This window comes from Dufourea novaeangliae, unplaced genomic scaffold (assembly GCF_001272555.1).
Source record: "Dufourea novaeangliae isolate 0120121106 unplaced genomic scaffold, ASM127255v1 scaffold173, whole genome shotgun sequence".
Classification (NCBI taxonomy): domain Eukaryota; kingdom Metazoa; phylum Arthropoda; class Insecta; order Hymenoptera; family Halictidae; genus Dufourea; species Dufourea novaeangliae.
In genome coordinates, this window is record NW_015374048.1 from 916,136 (window position 1) to 935,406 (window position 19,271).

General features: G+C 48.9%; 1 protein-coding gene across 1 annotated transcript in view; it reads left to right on the forward strand.

The window, feature by feature from the left end:
- The first annotated feature begins 354 nt into the window (after positions 1-354).
- Positions 355-19,271, forward strand: part of LOC107189811 (SH3 and multiple ankyrin repeat domains protein 1) — a 164,799-nt gene continuing 145,882 nt past the window's right edge. Inside the window, exon 1 of the mRNA XM_015578478.1 lies at positions 355-380. The gene's annotated coding sequence lies outside the window, so the exon portion shown is untranslated. The remainder of the gene's footprint in view (positions 381-19,271) is intronic.

A 19,271-nucleotide genomic window follows, 5' to 3' on the forward strand; every position in this document is an offset into this window, starting at 1 on the left:
GATACAGGAGTAGCGAATTTCGTGTCGGTCGCGTTTCGTTCGGCTTCCACCGGCGGCGCTTCGATCGCTCGACTCGAGACTCCGGGTAGTCGCGAGCGCGAGTTCAGGCCGGTAAGACGTGTCCGCCGTGGTTGTCTCGTTTCGTGGTACATACACGTCAAATGCGCGCTTCGGCGCGAAAACGGGAGGGTGTCGATTGTCGTCGCTCGTGCTAAGTGATTTTCTTTTACACGGGAGTGTCAGTGTACTGTATACCCGACGTAAACACACAGTGTCATCGAACTTGGTCGATCGTGTGGAGACTGTTGGAGTTGGGGGAGGCTGAAGTTTACTCACAACCCGGGACGAATTTACTGCAAACGTCATCTTATTCGCCGGTGGTGAGTACTTTTCACTTTGCCTATCTAACCGTTCGTCTAACGGCGACTCTCGAACAAGATAATTGATGCGAACTCATTTGATCGACAGTTACGTTAGTTTTTTAACCTTTAAATTACGAACAACGTGGAACCCGTGTACTCTGATTCTGTATTCTACGTTCTGCGTTCTTTCAAAACCATTTCATTATATTTAGAATAGTGAGTTGCAAACAGCAAACAAAAAATAAGATACAAAGAGAAGTGAAAATAAAATAACAAAGAAGAAATCGAAATTAAATTGTGGTAGCGATGAAAGTGATAGTAACAGATGAGACCGGTGAGGAAAGTAAACGTAAAGGGCGAGGTTCAGTATGTAGTTATAACTGTCGGTATTAAACCTAACCCAAAATTATTGTGTTTCGTCGCTCTTCGATATAGTCGATATAGTAGATACGTATGTAATTAGCGGTTGACGTTCCCAACCCAGTACAGTTATTTCATTAAACATTCTAACTAGTGTAATTTTTCATTGAATTTGCTTAGTACACACTTTACAAATAATATTTGATCGGCTTAATGGCACCAAAATTGTCCGTGGCTAGAGGATTAACAATGTCACCTAATAGAGCTCACATTACGGGGTTTTCTAAATGTTTTTAAGCGATCGTAGAGTAGACGACAGACTTAATTTTGGTGCGTCTGTTTTGCTCCCGAGACACATTTTTTGTCGGCATACCGCTCTCGACTTTTTTTCACTAGTCATTCGTAAATATGTATTTCTTCTCTACGCTGGGCGTGAAGTTCGAGAGTGGCCGTCAATCGATTTGGAGCGCACCGACTGTTCGCGATTAGCACGACTGAGGTCAAACAGATCTGGCTCGTATTGTTCTATGTTTTTCCTGAAACAATATTCAAGGTTTTTTGTACAATCGCCATTGCTGCCTGGTAGATCGAAGCGCCCGCTCCACAGCTGTCTTAAAATGTACACGGAGCAGGCATAATTAAAAGGCGATGTTCTGGTGGGCGACGATCGATATATTACGATTCACTTTCGATTATCGAACGGTCTTTTTAAAAGGGGACCATCGATCGGAGCGGTTGATCGGCCCGTGTATTTGGAAATCAATTTCGTTCGAATATAATATAACCGGTTTTCCTGCAAATTATATTTAACTTGAATACATTTAAATTAAAATATTTGAATTCAAATAAGATTTCGGAGAATCGATGAATCGATAATTGACTTTTATCGTTTGGATTGCGTGGCGATGCAAGTACATATAGAAGCCTGAGAATGTACCGTAGGCGTTCAATACATTGAATTAAAGTTTAAATATGTTATCAGCGTGTGAAATATTTGCGTGGGTCCGTTGATTGATTATTTCGTTATTTCAATACTCGGAACGCGTAATTATTCTTTTTGCTGGCGATATGCCACAAATCAATGTTCCTGAAGCAAAATAACTTGTTGGTTAACGTAATATCTCAAGAGTAATATCTCATTTGGAGCCTGTTTAATAAAATCCACTTTGCCGCCGAGACTCATTCAAAGTCGAGTAGATTTCGTTGAAAAGATTCTCTGGCGCTATTTCGTCTACGACAATTGCGTCTCCGAGAATACTCTTTTTCGGCCAAGGGTATGTACCTCGTTCGTAAACAAATGGTTTTTGCGGTGGTGTGGAGGGCACGCGAGCGTGTTGCTCGAACATAGCGTGTTTTTCTCGGTACCCAATGACGAAAATATGCGGTCACCGAGTTGCGTTCCGACTAATGGGTCTGTAGTTTAATTTATGCACAGGGCAGACACATTCGTTCTCGCTAGCTCTAGTTTAATAATAATAACGACATTATTGCGTCGCATACAGCGATGAATTGAATATATTTAGCAATAAACGTTGTTTCCGAACTTAAGCCTGACGAGATTAAAACAATCGGAAAACGTATTTATTCGACCAGTGATACGCAAATTACGGTGACCGAGCGAAATTGTGTTTGCTTCGAAGATCGTAGGTCCTGAAATTGCATTTGCTGGGAAAATTCTGAAGTCCTTGATATTTTTTCTGCCACCGTAGCATGCGTTCACATTTTTCACCGCACGTTTTCCCCGGACGTGTCGGACAACAGGTTTTCGCGCACGTAAGTGTTTACCTTGCTTACGTAACGCGTCGAAGGCTGTGATCCCGGTGTGCTCGAACCGGGAGCTGTTCGTCTTTTCGTGGTTTTGCGAACCCATTCGTTTCTCGAGCAGCAAACTTTTCCATAATTATTATGCTCGAAGTGGAAAAACAGAAGAATTCTATAAAATTCATCGTACGAGACACGCTCATTTGAATGGCTAATATACTTCGGTTATCTCTTACTCGAAGCCAAGGGCGAATGTGTTTCCTCTTTCCTCGTTTAAAATTCCTACGACCATACGTCTCGCGTTTATTGCACGGCAAACACGGTTCGGCGGAAATGGAAATGGAAAAGGAAAAGAAAGTGTTCAAGCATGGCCCGAGAAGGGAGCTTAATCGAGAAGAATGAAATCGCATTCTCGTTCGAAAGGAATTTCGCCCGGCGACTCGAGGACCGTTTCACACCTACGCCGCATGCACTCGGTGCAATAGGAGGTATACAACATGGCTCGGTTCGTAAAGCGGGTTCGCGACGGCGACGCGCAGCAACGACGCGGTGGTTCGTCGACTCCGGCTCGGTAAATTCGAGTCATGCGCGCACGGTCTCGTGTCGTGTCTATTTAGAATTTCAGCGAGATCCACAGAGTTGAATTCCGGCACGAGCGGTCGTATTTCACGGTGGAAAGAGACGTGTACGGGCATCGAGAGGGTTTCCGCGAGAGCGGCGCGATCTCGTTAGTATCTCGATGAAATATACAGGTGCAAAGTAACGCTACGCGTGTTTTCGCCTTCTCCGCGGCACGGAGATAAGAAGAAGACGGTCTTTTGCCGGCCAGGACTGTTTATGTTACCACGATGGAGGTCGCGTTCACCGAGAGGCGGACGGGAACAGAAAACTTGTCGCTGGAAGATGACGAAAGAGAAGTGTCCCCCGTTCGAGCCAGCCTTCTCGCGTTCCCATCGCGCAACGTCGTTTTTCCCGCGTTTTTTTCTCCCGATCTCTGTTCACGGCGGACCAACACGACCGATCGAAAGCGTTTCCTCTCGAGTTCGCGTGCGCCGTAGGTCGGGAGCGTGGCCCTGGGAATTTTTTCGATCGCCGCGAGCCACGCGATGACGTTGCAGAAATTATTAAACGCCCCGCGACACTCGCCGCTTTCCTTGTCCCGCGCGTTTTACCGCGGCTAGTAAACGCGTATACCTGCGCGAAAGAAGCGAAATATTAGCGACGCGGCCACATAAGCTTGCCGATTCAATTGGCTCCCGTTGACGTCCTGGCGTAACGAGTCAGCCTTTCAAGCATTTCGCGCGCCGCACCACCGTTCGTAACGCGCCACGCCGGTAATCCGTGATGCAACCGAGCGCGCGCTCTCTCGGCGATGACGACCGGCACCGGAGAGTATGGCAGAAAATTGCCGAGGATGAGTCGCGCGATTGAAAATTCATACTCCTCGTCTCCCCTACACCTATTCCCATCGAGTCCTCGTACTTCGGCTAATTGGCACGTTCGAACACGAAAAACAAGAACACGATTGCGTCGAGCACGTCTGTGCTGGGCGTCCCACGAGGGCGATTCACGCAATCGCGCGAATTACTTTTTCCCCGTCCAAGGACGCGCGCACTCGCTTCTCCCTACAATTGTCGCGTGCTGTGCTCCACGCAAATAGAACAATGGGACGCAATTTAGATAAACGTCTTGTCTCGTCGGTTCGTATCAGCGGTGCGATCATTTCCAATTCCCCCCGCCCCTTGTCTCGCGGCGATAACCTTTTTCGCAAGCTTTCGACCGAACAATTTCGCAAATTACCCCGAAGGTGTACGGACGACCGCGATTTCCCCTTTCGACGACAACGACGACGACGAAGCTTATCGTTATCGTTGACCGACCGTGTCTCTCCGCCGATACGCGGCGAGGAGGCGCGCGCGTTGTATGTCATAATCCAGATGCATGGCAAGATAAAGCGACGACACGGCGCTTGGTATTTGTACGAACGGAACGACACGCCGCTGAGTGTACGCTAGGATGATTTATCGCGCCGCGCCTCAAGGATGCTTCGGGCGAGCCGCGTTATCTCCGACAATTATGCCCATTGATAACGCTCCGACTAACGCGATAGAGGCGATGTTACTTCTGTTTCTCCGAGTCCTTGCAGCTCCAACCCACGGAGTCGATCGACGGTCACGTGCAACGCTCTGCGGGCATGGAAAGACAAAGCATAACTATTCAATTATTCGGTTTAAATAATAATCGTCGTTTAAATAGCGCATGATAACAGTCGGGAAGTAACGATCGGAATAATTACTGCGACGAAATGAATCTTCGTTAAAGCAGTGCATAGAAGCGTACGACCTCGTTACGATATGCAAAGAAACAACGAAATCTCAATGCTTTGGCTTATTTCTTCGAAATCACAATGATATCCCGTCGCTCTCTTGAACACCTAATCAGTTCGCGTAAAATGTTTCGCGAGAATGTAAAGCATTCGCGACGAATTATGGTGTCTGACGCGCGTCCCTGTAAATACACCGTTTTCCAATTGCGGTGTTCCTGGATCTAGCCGATCGGTCGAAGGCTGAATCGACTCGTTTCCCTGGCGGATGTCAATTGCGTCGAAACAGGTGTTCCTTCGTAGCAACGGAGCGAGAACGAGATAGAGGAAAGAAGAAAAAAGGTAGCGAACGTTGGCCTAACAAGAACGAAACCGCTTCAATACGCGCCTGAGGCGATCGAAACGACACCGGGCGCGTCATCGTCCGCTCTTGGTACCACGACTTATCATCGCATCGGACGAATAGCTAAAAATAAGCGCGTTCGCTTTTCTTCCGGCGTCGATTATCGAGCGTTCCTCCGTCGTTTCTCGAGCGTGTTTTCTTTCGATCCGCGAAACAGCCGCGTGCCCCCCGAAGACAATTCATACAGAACAACGTGTAACGAGGGAAATGCTTGGGCGACACCTGCAAGTTACAGAACGCCATCGATACAACGCCCGCCTTTCTCTCGAGTCGTTTCGAAGCGTGTTCCGGTACGTAGTCGGGCAAGCACATCTTTCCAACGTTTTTTCGACGCTCCTCTCGATGTTTGTAGTTCGCCTCTGAAAGGGACGGGAAAAAGAGTTCTTTGACGCCCGGCGTTCGGTACACTGCACCCTACACCCCTCGGAGAAGGGTGTACCTTTCCGCGCGTTTGCATACATCTTTTACTCGTTGTCCTGCGAAATTGCTCGTAAACAATAACGCGACACGCGACAAAGGATCGTTCGTGAATGGCGTCGAGCCTCTCGTTCGACGAACCCCTCTTGGTCTTTAAAATTAATCGACTTCGCTTCTGCGACGCTGCTGCGTTCCCATCGAGAGATGCAGGCTGCATTTTTGCTAGCGATAACTTGAATAATTTTTATTGCACGTTCAAAAGTATCGTCGAAAGAAGTAAAACATGCAGAATTGAAAGAATAAAACTGTTATAAAAGGGTAATTCGAGAAAGGAGAAATAAATTAAAATGAAACATTTCTGTAAAGCGAAAACAAAGAACAGTAGATATCGATAAAATTATGCAAAGCAATAAGGTAGAACTGTACGCGTGGGTAATAAGTTGCCGCGTGCAAGAATTTCAAATTTTGTTCCAATGCGGTACCGTATGAGAGAATTCAAGAATTTCAGTAAAAGAATAAGGTCACCTGTAATGCTATCGCTCTTGGCTGATATTAACCGGATGGCATTCGGAACGGAGTCGTAGATCGTAACGTATAAGAGAGAATTTAAGTTGGCCCTGCTTGATCCAAGTTGAGCAGGTTAAAAATGTTGACTTTGCCGGCCAAAGGAAGTAAAATCAGTATCCTCGAACAGGCTGTTCGAGCGGGAGAACAGAAATCTAGAAGAGACTCGGCGCGATCTGTTCGTCTCGGCTCGTCGCCCTCGGCGGCGCGTCGAGTTGCAGTGTCGTAGCTTCCGTCGACGCGGTCCTCCTCTTCCTCCCTCCGCCCCGACTGCCCCATCCTCGGCCCCAAAATCAATATAGGCGCCGCCACTGCCGGCGACGCCACCGACGTCGTTTCCACCCAGAATTTTCCACCCTCCGCGGCGCTTGCCTGCGTCTTTCGCTTCCTACGCCCGCCTCGTCGCTGGAACTTCTGTCGCGCGAGTCTCTCTGAACTTTACATCCACTCCGACTCTCCATCCCCTTTGTCACCTGGCTCTTTGTGCTTCGAGTTTCTTGAGAGTTACTTAATTCGCCGGGGCCACGCCGGAAATGAGATCCTATAATGCGTCCGATGCTGGGGCGATCCTCGAAATCTCGGCTCGCTAGGACAGCAGCGGCTCCCCTTCTCGACAAATAAGACTCGAACTTTTCTTGCACCCCTCCCCCCTTTTTTTTCTTCATTCCAATTCCATGGAACGATCGACCGGAGGCGATAAATGCTCGCCTAACTAAACGTTGCGTCAATTTGCTCCATAATTCTTAAACCGCTTAACCCGTTTCACTCGTTCGATGAATACATCCCGATCGCTCTCAGGGAAGTTAATGAACTTTCGTCAGGAGAGTAAGGAAGAGCGCGCGGAGACGAGGGTAAGCTAATATTCGCGTCTCGATCAATTGGCTTTCGGTATCACTCGGACAAACACTCGGCTTAAATCGATCTCGAAGCCCCGCGCGTACACGAAAGAGTCGAAAGTCGATAGCGGTGAACCCCGACGGAAGCCTATTGCATTCAATAGACGATCCTCGAGCGAGTGAGCAACCGCAGATGCTATCTCTTATTCACGATGTTCGTCCAGTGAAAGCATCTTGTCGCGTCCCATTCGACGCATAATTGCCATTGTTGCTTCCTGCCGTACGTACCTTTACCGTACCGCGACGCTGCCGCGTGTCTCGATCGTTTTTCTTCCTTGCTCTCCAACGTATAATAATTCCGACTCGCAAACGAGCAGAGTCTAGATTTACTACGAATTTCCGGTCGTCGTCGAACCGTTTCGATGTTAGTTCGCTAACGAAAGTCAAGGTTGTCGTCTAACGTTGCCTCCATTACTATTTTCCATTTCCATGAGTTTTATGCCCGGTTATTTTTCACTGGTGCGTCGCAAAAAAAATGATTTTAGACTGTAGTCGTCGCGTCGCGCCGCTTCTCGAGAGCTTTCACTTGTTTTTGCTCTCGTCTCCTTCCTTTCACCCACGTGGTTCGTCGTAAACTAACTGCAAGCTCGCGTCTTCGACGAAACGAGCAAAATTTCACTTTTATCTTCTTGCGCTATAAATCATAACCGTTTTCGATGTCAATTGAAGAGCGATTCCTGGCAGGCAGGCGGCCGACGCAGTTGGCCAAATTGCATTCTCCTCTCCTCGTCTCGCATCCTGCGGAGCGAACGGCGTCTCTGTGGGGTCGTTGAACGATTTCGGAGGATAATTTATGACGCCCCAACGTTTCAGTCGCGACGGTGCCAGCATAAACAACCTTCGCTCTCTCCCACTTCTCCCCCGCCCTAACCCCCTCGTTTTCTTTCTTCTGTTTCCCTTTCTGTTCGCCGGTCGGCCACCCCCGGCGAGGGCATCGACGGAAAGGGAGAAAGATCAATACGGAAGAATAGCGTGTTTTTCCTCGCTTTTCCGTCTTTTCTCCGCGACGATTCGAAAACAATCCTCTCCTCCCAATGCTCTCTCCGCCGTTCGATCCTCTGGTCGTGAAAGATTTCTCACCCCAGGGGGCAAACGTCGAGAACGAGTTGTCAAGAGAATCGCGAAGTAATAAAAATGGAATGGTGTAATGAGAAAATAATAAAACTCATAGAAGTTTACAGAGTCTACCCGGTTTTGTAGGATTCTGACGATTCGTATTTGAAAAAGTAAAAGTACAAAAGATGATGTTTGAGCAGAATTGTCTATTTCACTTGAAATCCAAATTATAGAAGCAAAAAGGAGAAATCAATCACTTCTGGCATCGTTCAGAAAAGAACGGCAAAAACTCCGTCAAACAGCATTTCAGTTGAACACTTGCGAACATTTGCGAGCACGAGTAAATGCTCGCTCGTGCTCGCTCGCTTGGTGAGTACGCGACTTTACAACGCGGTCGGGCGTTCTGCGTAGCTTTCCCGACCAGATCGAGCAGCGATCGCGGTTCACCGCCGGCTTTTAATTTCGGATTTCCTGGAACTTCTCCGCCCCTTCGCCATTCAACTACTTCAACCCCACCGCAGACCGTTCGCAGAATAAATTTTTTCCCTCGCGCCTCCCTCCGTAAACTCGTCTCTCGTTGAGTCTTTTTTTACACGCTCTCGATACTCGAGTTCTTTGACACCCCTGAAGCGGCCAACGTTTTCGCCCGGCGTTTATTCCTTCCACCCCCTACATGTACCACGAGTCCCTCTTCACGGCTGCTCGATGACGCGTACGATGCACACGAGCAGTCCGAACGGAGCTGTTATACGTTCGACTTTTTCCATGGCGTGCCGTTTCGACCCTTACGATTCCTCTGGTAAATCGCACTTATGATCGGGGGGAATGGAAGCTCGTGTGATCGTTCGATATCGAAAATATTAGGTCGTTCTCTCGGGGATTCGCTGGAAGAGAAATGGGAGTAGGTGAAGACTACCGACCTTAATCCTATATTCCGTTAGTAGAACGCTCGGGAACAGGAACGATATATTTCAACATCCCCCCTGCTGGTCTTCTAGTATTCTTTCACAAAGTCATGGTATCGTCGGGGGTTGATGCCGTTCCATGATTCACGGAGGGACGATACGATGAAATGTGCCAACGTGGTTTTCGGAAAAACCGAATAGCAATTCCTCCACTTGCGAACACAGTTATTTTCGCGATCAAGCATTTCCGCGATATTCGAGAAATTCGCTGGAAACGAGGCGCGGTCGATCGGCGTTCCCGTCGCGGAAATCGAAGCGGATGGTAGGCGATTTCTTTGTTCACGAGGGAGGAGAGAGGGGGACGCCCGATGGACATTGAAGCAAGCACACGATGGCACATTAAATGCCCGAGCATCGTCGCTCAGGACACGATAAGGAGATGCTCTAATCGCTGCTTAAGTTAATTAACGGAGAGAAGAGATCGTCAAGGTCTCTGGGGACCGAAGACACCGTTGCCCGGAGGCTCCTACCGACCCGGCGCACGGGGTTTCCGTTTCCTTTTTTTGTTTTTCGTCTTCTTCGCCGGTATCGAGCGGGACATTCGGTACGGCGGATTGCTTCGTCGAGCATGGTTGTGTTCCATCCAATCGTCCAAAATACGGCGCCACGAATGGGACTCCGTTTTCCGATAATTGCATTTCCCTGGATCTCGTAAGTCTCTCTGCGAAGTGGCCCTTTACTCGGCTTGTCGCGCCAAAGAGACAGATTTTCTTCATCAGCATTTTTCGTACGAGGTAGAGCAATATAATGTACCTAACAATAGGTACACGATAGATGAACAAGTTTGGCGACAAGTTTCTTTTTTAACCTTAACCCTGTATCACGAGAAAATCTCGTTCACATTTTACGACCAATTTCATTCCAACTCGAATCCAACGCGATACATGAATTGTGACTGGATATGCGAATGATGGGTGCCGGAGGAACGGAGGGGTACACACGAGCGAACGAATGCACGCGAATACAGAAACGCGTGACAGTGATAATTCGTGATTGCGAAATGCGAGCGATTAGAAATAAAATTATTCACCGTAATTATATTGGTATACACGGAATATCCATTAGGCTCTTCTCATGACGCAAGACCATCTCGTGGACTGGCATAGTACATAGTTATCTGTGACCGGTGACGTCAGAACTAATTAAACTTCTATCAAGTACGCTTTTCACAACAAAATGAATTTATTGTACGATAAATTCACAGGGCACGATAGCACACGCGCATTAAATTCCATCCAGCATCGGTGCAATTACATGTTTCATCGGGATTGAATTCCGTCGGTGTATAGGTACGTCTGGAAATAGATTCCCCTTGAAAATCATTTGGTGTCGTGATCGAGTATCACCGCGCGCGATCCTGTTTGACGGCGTCGGGGCGACACCCGAGCGTGTGTGTACGCGAGGCATAGTATTTTATAAATGCGAGACTCGCGTAACAAGTTGTCCGTAAGCTATAATGAAAACGTAAGACCGATACGGAAGCGTTGTACCGAGAATTACGTCGATGCCGCGATGTCAATGCACTCGTGGCGGCGGTGGCGGCGACGGTGGTAGCGGCACGTTCGGGGCCAGTAGAAAAAGTCGAAAGAGTCCGCCTCTGTGAGTAATGTCGTGCGTCCAGCGGTCCATCGAGTCGGTTCTTGCTGTTTCGGATGCGCCTCTTCTCGGGTCCCCGGTGCATACGCGGTTGCACCGGCCCTCGCAGGACAAAAACCCCGCGCAGGACAATAACCCTGAATAAATCACAGACCCCGATGCCCGATGGCCATTCGGCCCGGGTCCTCTTGCCGCTGTTTATGCCGGCGCTGTTGCTGCTGCCGCTGCTGCTGCCTAAACAAGATCAAAACGAGCGGCTTCTTCGGTTCACTTCGCTTCTCGTCTTCCCCTCGATGGGATGCTCGTCCGTTCTCCCCGGGCCGTCAGGAATTCGACGCCTCGGGGCCCCCACGACGAACTTGAACCCCCGAAGATTTCGGAGCTGCCCTAATCGTCGCGCGAACGCCCGGCTAAATTACCCTCCGATCGAACTATTATTTACCCGGGTGGTGTGCTCGTACCAAAAGAAGAGAAGAGGATGGAGAGACTGTTGGTTCCCTTGTTTCTTCCACCGTCACCTACCCTTCGTCCAGAAATGTGTCGGAACTTGTGACGGAAGACTACGCGCTCTGTCTGTGTTTTACCCTCCACGGTACAGTTCGAATGCCGTTTAAATGTAAATTTCGGGGTTGTACAACCAGCGCGTTCGCCACGACGACGACGCTGCCGCCGCAGTTCATCCTTTTATGAAGCTAGTTTCGCGGAGCAACCGGATCCGTAGCAAACTGCAGTTTAGAGCGCGTTAAGCCGCAGTTAAATCTAAGCTCTCGGACTCGGTGGGCTCGCGACATAAATCTTCGCTTCTGGCGTAACTGCGACCACGCGCGCGGCTCGCCGTGGGCGGTACGCGAGAGCAACTTTTAGGTTTGTTCGGAGCTTCCGTGATTCTCCCGTTGGGCGTTACGCTTTGACGGAGAAAGTATCGTCCTCGGCAGGCGAGACGTTTGTACGACACTCCTTCGACCCTGTACATCATGTAACTCCCGACATACCTGACACTCTGACGCAATCTAATTTGTTAGTTCGCGAGAAGGTCTCGTATCTTCTCATTTTCCCATCTATCTCTGTAGTCTCTATGCATAATATTGTTGTAGTCGATGGAAACGATATAGAGAACTATTCTATTGACACTAAAACTACCTACCGACCATAATCGTATATCTATTTCTGTCGGATCGATAAACATGATAAACTTTTGAAAATATACAAATTTATAAAGTAACCCATTTCTCGACTTACATATTACAAGAAAAGTTGTAAACAAAATCTGAGATAATGTATTGTTACGTGTTAATCATCGTTATAGGAGTAGATATACTAATCAGCTATTTCGACTGGTTTGGTAGTTTTAATATTAATTCTTCTGTGGTAGTAAGTCGTTGCTATCCTTATAGTCTTTTTGCCCTCCAAGTTCTCGTACTCCCGGTTAGTTTAACGACCATTCTGTATCTCTTCCAACGAAACGAACTGCCGGTTGTACGTTCTTTTATGAAAAGGTAGCATTTTGTTAAGTCAATAACAGAGGCCGGTTGTGCCCGCGTAATGGGGCTATCGGTCGGCCAAACTTGTTTCATATGTGGCTAGAATGATTTTCGAAGTTTGGCATCCAATAGCAAGTTTCCCACGCGGCACCGATCCTCCCCTTCTCGCGAGGGGAAGAAGTCGGAGGGCTCGGCGGCACGCACGAAACACGCCGAGTCAAAGAATAGGTTGCCCGTTCGAATATCGACAAACTGCATTCCTCGGCCCAGTTTTCCCCTCGTGCTTACGATCGGCCGCGAGAACGACCTCGTAAAGTATTAGAGCCAGGGTCTCCGTGAACCAGCCGGAACGTGGCAACGTCGTTAATAAAATCGTCGTGTCGGGTACGTTCCCCCGACGTCGCCGCCGCCGCTTTCAGCTTCAAAGCTACTGTTGCGAATGTTTACCATTCGCCGGGGTAAATACAATACACCGTGGTTTTACGACGGATTGATCAATAACCTTTACATTGCCAGGATTTATCCTTTTTGGGACATTGACAGAACTCGAAATTCAGCGCAGTGCGTATGTTATACCTATGCAGGTTAAAACAGAAATAAAGGCTTCACAACTTCTGGGGTAAATAGAACTTGCCAAATGTTGAAAAAACTCCTGATAAACATGGGTCAAAAAGTTAATATTTTCAAACTTATGAACAATTTTTTGTTTCGGGAGCTATCATATGGAAACAATGAAGAGAGTTGTAAAAAAAACCCTTCTGTAACCAGGAAAAGAAGCAATGATAAGGTAATCCATTGTTTCTATCCTCGGTAGGTAGGATAGAAAATTTGGAAAACATTGACAATATTAAATTTTCCACCCATGTTTATTAGGCATTTTTTCATCATTTGACGAATACTATCTATCGCAGTAGTTATGAACCCTTTCTTTTTAAATATTACCCTGTATACACGTAATTTCTACTATCCACCCCAGAAGTTATAACACCCCTTTGTATATCGCCCTGTATATGTATACGTAAATTTTTGACCAAAGAAAACCATCTTTTTTTATGAAAAAATTCCGGCAGTCTAAAGATTAACGGTCAAGATCGAGCGGATAATTCAGGAAAAAGTAAACTAAGGGTTGCCATTCGTAACGCTGCACTCGAGAGAGCGATAAAGGGAGCGCCACATGAAAATCTTGCAATAAAGAGAAACAAGGCAAGGATTGGTCAGTAGGTACAGTGGACGCGACTCGAATTAAGCAAATAATTATCGTGGAAGGGAACGAGACGGGGAATGCGGAAAGCTCGAAAGCGGTCGGCTCGGCGTCCGACAGATCGAAAGTCTCGTCGATTAAAATCAGCGAACTCTCGGAGCAGGGAACGTGACGCGGGCCTCGGTGTTTCGATGTTATCTCGGCGCGCAGCCTCGGGAGAAAAATGCGAGGAACGGAAAATCTCGTTCGTTAAGAGCGGCGGGCCGCGTGTCGCCCGGCATCGATTTCCATTAATCACCGCCGCGCCGCGTGTTGTGTATTCCATTGGGCGAGCACCGGTCAGAAAACGCGTTATCGTTCGCGGGCTGGATTTCGCCGCCGCGTTGATCGTCGGTGTCCTTTCGCGGCCGTACTTGAATCGCCAGGCCGCTATTAACCGGAGAAAGAACCTCGTTCACACCGTTTCTCGACGGTCTCGTCACGGTTTTCGTCGCAACGGGATTAGTCGCCGTGTCTCGGCCTGTGCGCATTGGATAGAGATCGGCGCCGGCGAGAAACCGCTTCATCACCGTTGACGCCATTGCGCCTTCGCTTCGTGTCGCAACAATGTCTCTGGTAATTAGAATATTTTCATTTTGTGCCAGTGTCCGGCGAGCTCTCTCGGCTTGCTTGCGCGCCGCAACCCTCGCGGAAATGTGCGCGCGCTCGCTTGCTCGCTCGCTCGCGCGCGTGGGTGGGACCGGTTTTAAGTCGCGTTCACGCGTGCGACAGGACTCTCTCTCTCGGTGTGTATGTAGGACTATGTACTAGAACGGAACTAGTTCGTTCTAGCTAGGCGTCAGCCCGATCGGAGGAAAGGAGAAAGACGCGGGGCTCCCCTTTCCCTCTCGCGGTCGTTCGTCGAGCGCATTTGCCTTTCACGGCTCGCTCGTTCGCTCGCCCGCGCGCACTCGCTTCGACTTCATTGGAACTATGATCCTTCGTCAGCCGTTGCTTTTTTCCTTGTCTACTTTTCCACGAGGCGGTCGACCTTTGAGTAATAAAATTCCAACAGTTTCTCGGTTTACAAATCCGGCGTGTGTCTGAATCATGAAATCTCTTCGTGCATACAAGAGCTCCCGAGCTAGTAGAGTATTTTGTATTCCGCGGGTTTCAAGATAATCGTCTCGGTAATGTCATGAATGATAGCTTGTACGGCCCGCGGGACGTTTAGGTACTACGACTCGCGATATTTTCGATTCCCTGCCCGGTTCGTTCCGTTGGGAAACAGCACGACTTACCCGCGACAGCGGATACAAGAGAATAACGAATTTCGATAAAATCCTCTTAGCTCGTTGGGCTCTCTATCACGCACGCGGAGAAACAGATTCCGTGACCGTGTGAATCCGTGTGTCGCGTGAGTGCGTGCGTTCGTGCGTATGGGTCGGGGCTGCTAGTTTGCCGCGTCGCGTAACCACGCCACGCCGCGTCGTGCGTAAACCACACCACGAAACGATCCCGCCGGCGGATTATGTTAATTAAACGTAATGCAAGAAGCCGGGGGAAATTAATCGCGCCTCGTCGCCGCCTCGATCGATCGTTAATGGCGGCGCTGCCTCCTGTCCTCTTGCCGGGCCTTCCTCCTTTTATTCCCTTATCCGTTCCTCCGTCTTCTTTCCTCCACTTTCCACTTCGAAAAGGAAGTCCCTCTCCCGTCCCTGTCAGGCGATTCTGCCGGTGCGGCAATTCCTTTCGGAAGGTGTCGGAGATTTTGTCCGCAGTTAAAGGCGCCTACGTACGAGTAAGCGCGCGCTCTTGGATCGAACCGGATCGACTTTGCCAGAAAAATACAAGAAACGGTCTTACGCGCGCGATCGTTTCTCCAGATGTCCGCTCGTTTACTTCGACCTTTCGCGAGAACACGAGTCTCGTGGAAACTCTTTGAGGAGCAACCGCGAGTAACCATTCCTCGTTGCGTTTTACTCACGATGCTACCCTCTCGAACCGTTCTTCTTTCGGGGAGGACCGTTTCTTTCGTCGGTCCTTATTAATTATCATCGAGCACGGAGATTCGTTTTAACGAGCACCGGCTGCATCGAATGCTCTTTCTCTCCCGGCGCGCATTGTGTCCTCCGCGAAAAGGGAGAAACCGGAGGACCGGGTCCCCGTCGAAGAACAATCGCGGTCTCTCGATCATCGATCCTGCTGGATCCCCATTCTGCTGTCAGCCGGCCGCATTCTTGCCGGTTCACTATCCTTCGAAAACGAAGCCCTTCCACGAAACCGCTCCGAGAGTTTCGGAAGAACTCGCCGTGTTCCAGCGTCTCGTTTTTCACATTCTTCCTGTTCTCGACTCTCTCTTTCTCTCTCTCTCTCTCTGACCTCCCCTTTTCGTTTCATTTTTAGAGCTCGTTAACTCGAAGTTCTCTCTTAAAGGATTCAAAGAGGGGGATTTTTGACGATGTTTTGACGGTAGAATCTCTCGATCGTTCGATTCACCGTGTAATACAGGATCCCGATTCTATGAGCCATCGCCGTAAAAACGAGCACGGTGTAGCTTGTTTTTCAGCCGGAGCGCCGGTGTAACCGTTCGTCCCGAGCCAAAAACCCGACTTCCTCTACGATTATTACCGATGAACGCGAGACGCTCGAATAAATTGAACTTTTTTTTTTTGCTCTCGGACGGGGCACCCGTGACAATGGTTGGCTAACGGAGCGTTCGAGGAACGCGGATACACACAGTTCGGCAGGTTGCCCCGACTCGGTTAAGGCTGATTTATCGTCCCGAAGACGCTGCCAAATTGGCAGCTTCGCTTTGTCGAGACTCGTTACGCGGCCAATCGCCGCTCCAGTATCTCATGCAGTCAGAATTTTGGATAATCTCGACGGGAATACGTGAGATCGTTTGCAATTCCGCCGGGAGACGCGCCCCCTCCCCCCCTGGCGACCCTTTCCGCCGTGCATCGTGGCTCCTCTTTACTCTTTTTGCCAACTTTTGCGCCTCGCTTCGGAGGACCTCGCCGTTCGAGATTCGGCACGATCGCGCGTACGATCGCCGAATTCGCGAACGGTGGTTTTTGCGCGTGGGTAAGAAACCGAAAGTTGTGGGAAGTCGTAAAAGGATCGCGGCCAAGAATCGCATCAGTTTCGTCTCTCTTCTTTCTCGTTTTTTTCTCTCTCTTTTTCTTCACCGATACAAGCGTTGCGCGTAAAGTTCGAGTCACTCTTCGGAGTATGTACATAGGTACATAGCCGCTTGTCGACGTGCGGAGAACAGCAAAACAGCTCGCTCTCGTCCAACAACGCGCGCGCGCGCGCGCGCACACTCGACGTGCATGGTGTTGCGATGACGTAAGGGCGACGAGTTACAGCTTCCGCGACAGTGTTCCCTATAGATTCGCTTAACGTCACCGGAAGCTGTAATAATTCCGATGATGATGCGCTCCCTCGTTCATCGAGCCGCACGGCGGCCAATTGTAAGACGTAAACGAGATCGCTCGGAAACGCTCGCCGGAATAAAAACTGCCGGACAAAAATACAGCTCGCGTACGGTTTTATGTTCGATACGTTGGAATACAGAAAAAAATAGAATTTTAATCCTCGGAAACCACACCCCATCTCTCGGTATACGCAAATATCACACTATGCAGTGCGAATTGGAATTTTTTATTTGGGACGATTAAGAACATATTTTTTAGAGTAAAATTTCCTGAAAAATTCAATGGTAAGAGTTACAAAAGTGAAAAATAATTTTCCTCATAAAATTTCCTGAGAAATGCAGTAGTTAAACATAGCTGCAAAAGTGGGAAATAATTTTTCATCGTAATGGAAGGAAACCGTTGTGCTAGCCGGACAGAATCTTACGGACAGAACAATGTTTCGCTGGTGCAAATTTGCACTAGCGTGGTGTCCGAGGGTTAAGGTCGATGCAACGAGTCCGAATAATTCGTGTCCGAATTTCAGAATTCGTTCACGGCTCGTGTGAGAACGTTGCATAAAACATTTTCGTAATCCTCGCGGTAAGCTGCCGTCGTTTCTCGCGCAAATTACCGAGAAGGGGACGGGTGTTTGTTCGTTACCAGCGACACGGCCAGATCGCGCAGGCAGTTCCTGCGTGTTCCATTTTTCGGAAAGCTCCAGGGTTCTCGAGGGAACGGAATTGAATCTACGCGTCGCGTTGTCGCGCGTCCCAGCTCCGAAGCCAGACAAATCCCCGCGCGCGCAATTGCAATTTCCGTGGGTCCCTGGCGTCCCGTCGAATATAGGTGTGTAATTCTTCCGCCGAGTCACGCCCAGCCGACTTTCCGCATTTTCAATCGAGAATTCCGTCGACGGAACGGCCGAATGACGTTCCTCCCGTCGTTGCAATATTCGCGAGAATTACGGATTCCGTCAGGAATTGTTAAATTTATTTGTGCTTGCGCGTGTTTTCTGGTGTAAATATTCCCGATTGAATATGCTGATCGACGACGAGCGGACGCAACAATTCTGACGGTTCAGACTGACAGTTAATTTCATCCGTACGAATTTTTCTTTCGATGCGAGGAACACGTATCACTGTTTAATGTTTAGGCGTATCCAAACATGCTGATCGTGCTTGTATGCCTTTCAACTGTTCCTAATATTGCATAATGGCATAAGAACGTAATTATGTAATAACGTCATTATTATCGTTACCATAACATTATTGTCTTTGGTATCTTCTCGAAAGAAAACAATCAAACGCGTACTCGCAGAAATATAGGGGGCTAAGATACGGTTGAATCATTGGAAGACGTACGCTAGTCTTTGCAAATAATAGCGTGACCGTGCCGTCGAATCTATTAATGCGCCTTTTATCCGTCCATTGGGCTGCACTATAATTTAACGCTGTCTCTTCTTACTCGTTTCGCTGGCACAGCCGTAACTCGCACGCACAAGCACGTCCGCGCCACGTTCATTCACCACTTCGCCCGAACGAAACGCAACGAAACGAAACGCACCGCGTGGACGCGACAAATGCGTGCACGCATCCGTTCGTCCGTTCCGTCATTATGCTATCAGACGATGCAATTGCCAATTGGCAGTGTCGACGATGAACTTTTGCGGCGTGTCGCCTCGAAGGGCCGGGCTACGGGGACACCTCGTTCACGGATGGATCTGGGCTGACGCTTTCCGATGGGGACGTACCTTTCCCTCTTATTATTGCGTCTGTGAGACGCGATGCGCACAATAAGGCAGTCAAAGGTTTAAGTGGATTTCCTTTTTCGATGCTTTCCCGTAAACGTTCGATGGAATCCGGTTTGAGAGTAGACTCCTCTTTTTTAAGCATCCGTTCGTGTCTCGTAAGGATCCTGTGGATCGGGGAAACTGGTTACGAGATGAACGGCGACTCCGCGAGCGTACGCGAAGAAGAAGCGGAAAACGCTATTGTGAGCAGACGAGCTCGAGTCATCGACAGCCGCTTCCTCCTTCTGATTTTTCGAACGGAGTGGTATTACGTGCGCGCGCGTGTGCACGCCGAGTCCGCCGCGCAAATATTCAGCTCGCGAGTGTAGAAACCTCTCGGTACACTGAGTTTGAAGTGGCGTCAGGTGCATCGAGGGGGATGAAACGAGAGTAGGAAAACGGGACGAGCGCGTATCAACGTAAGCAACGAGGAAGCGCACTGGGGTAAAATTCATTTGTTGCCGGGAGTTCTCTCCCTCGGCGAACGAGTCCCGGCCACCACGCCGTCGCCTACAACGCTGCCTTTTTCGTTATCGTCTTCCGTTTCGCACTTTACGCAGACATCGAGACCGTTTTCCTGTTATTTAAAAAATGTACACCGTTCCGACGTCTCGGTTCGCTCGCGGAAAATACTCGGCAGCCGGCATAAAAACGTTATTCCCGCGGCAATGCCTGAAATATTCGGTTTGCCGTGTTCAT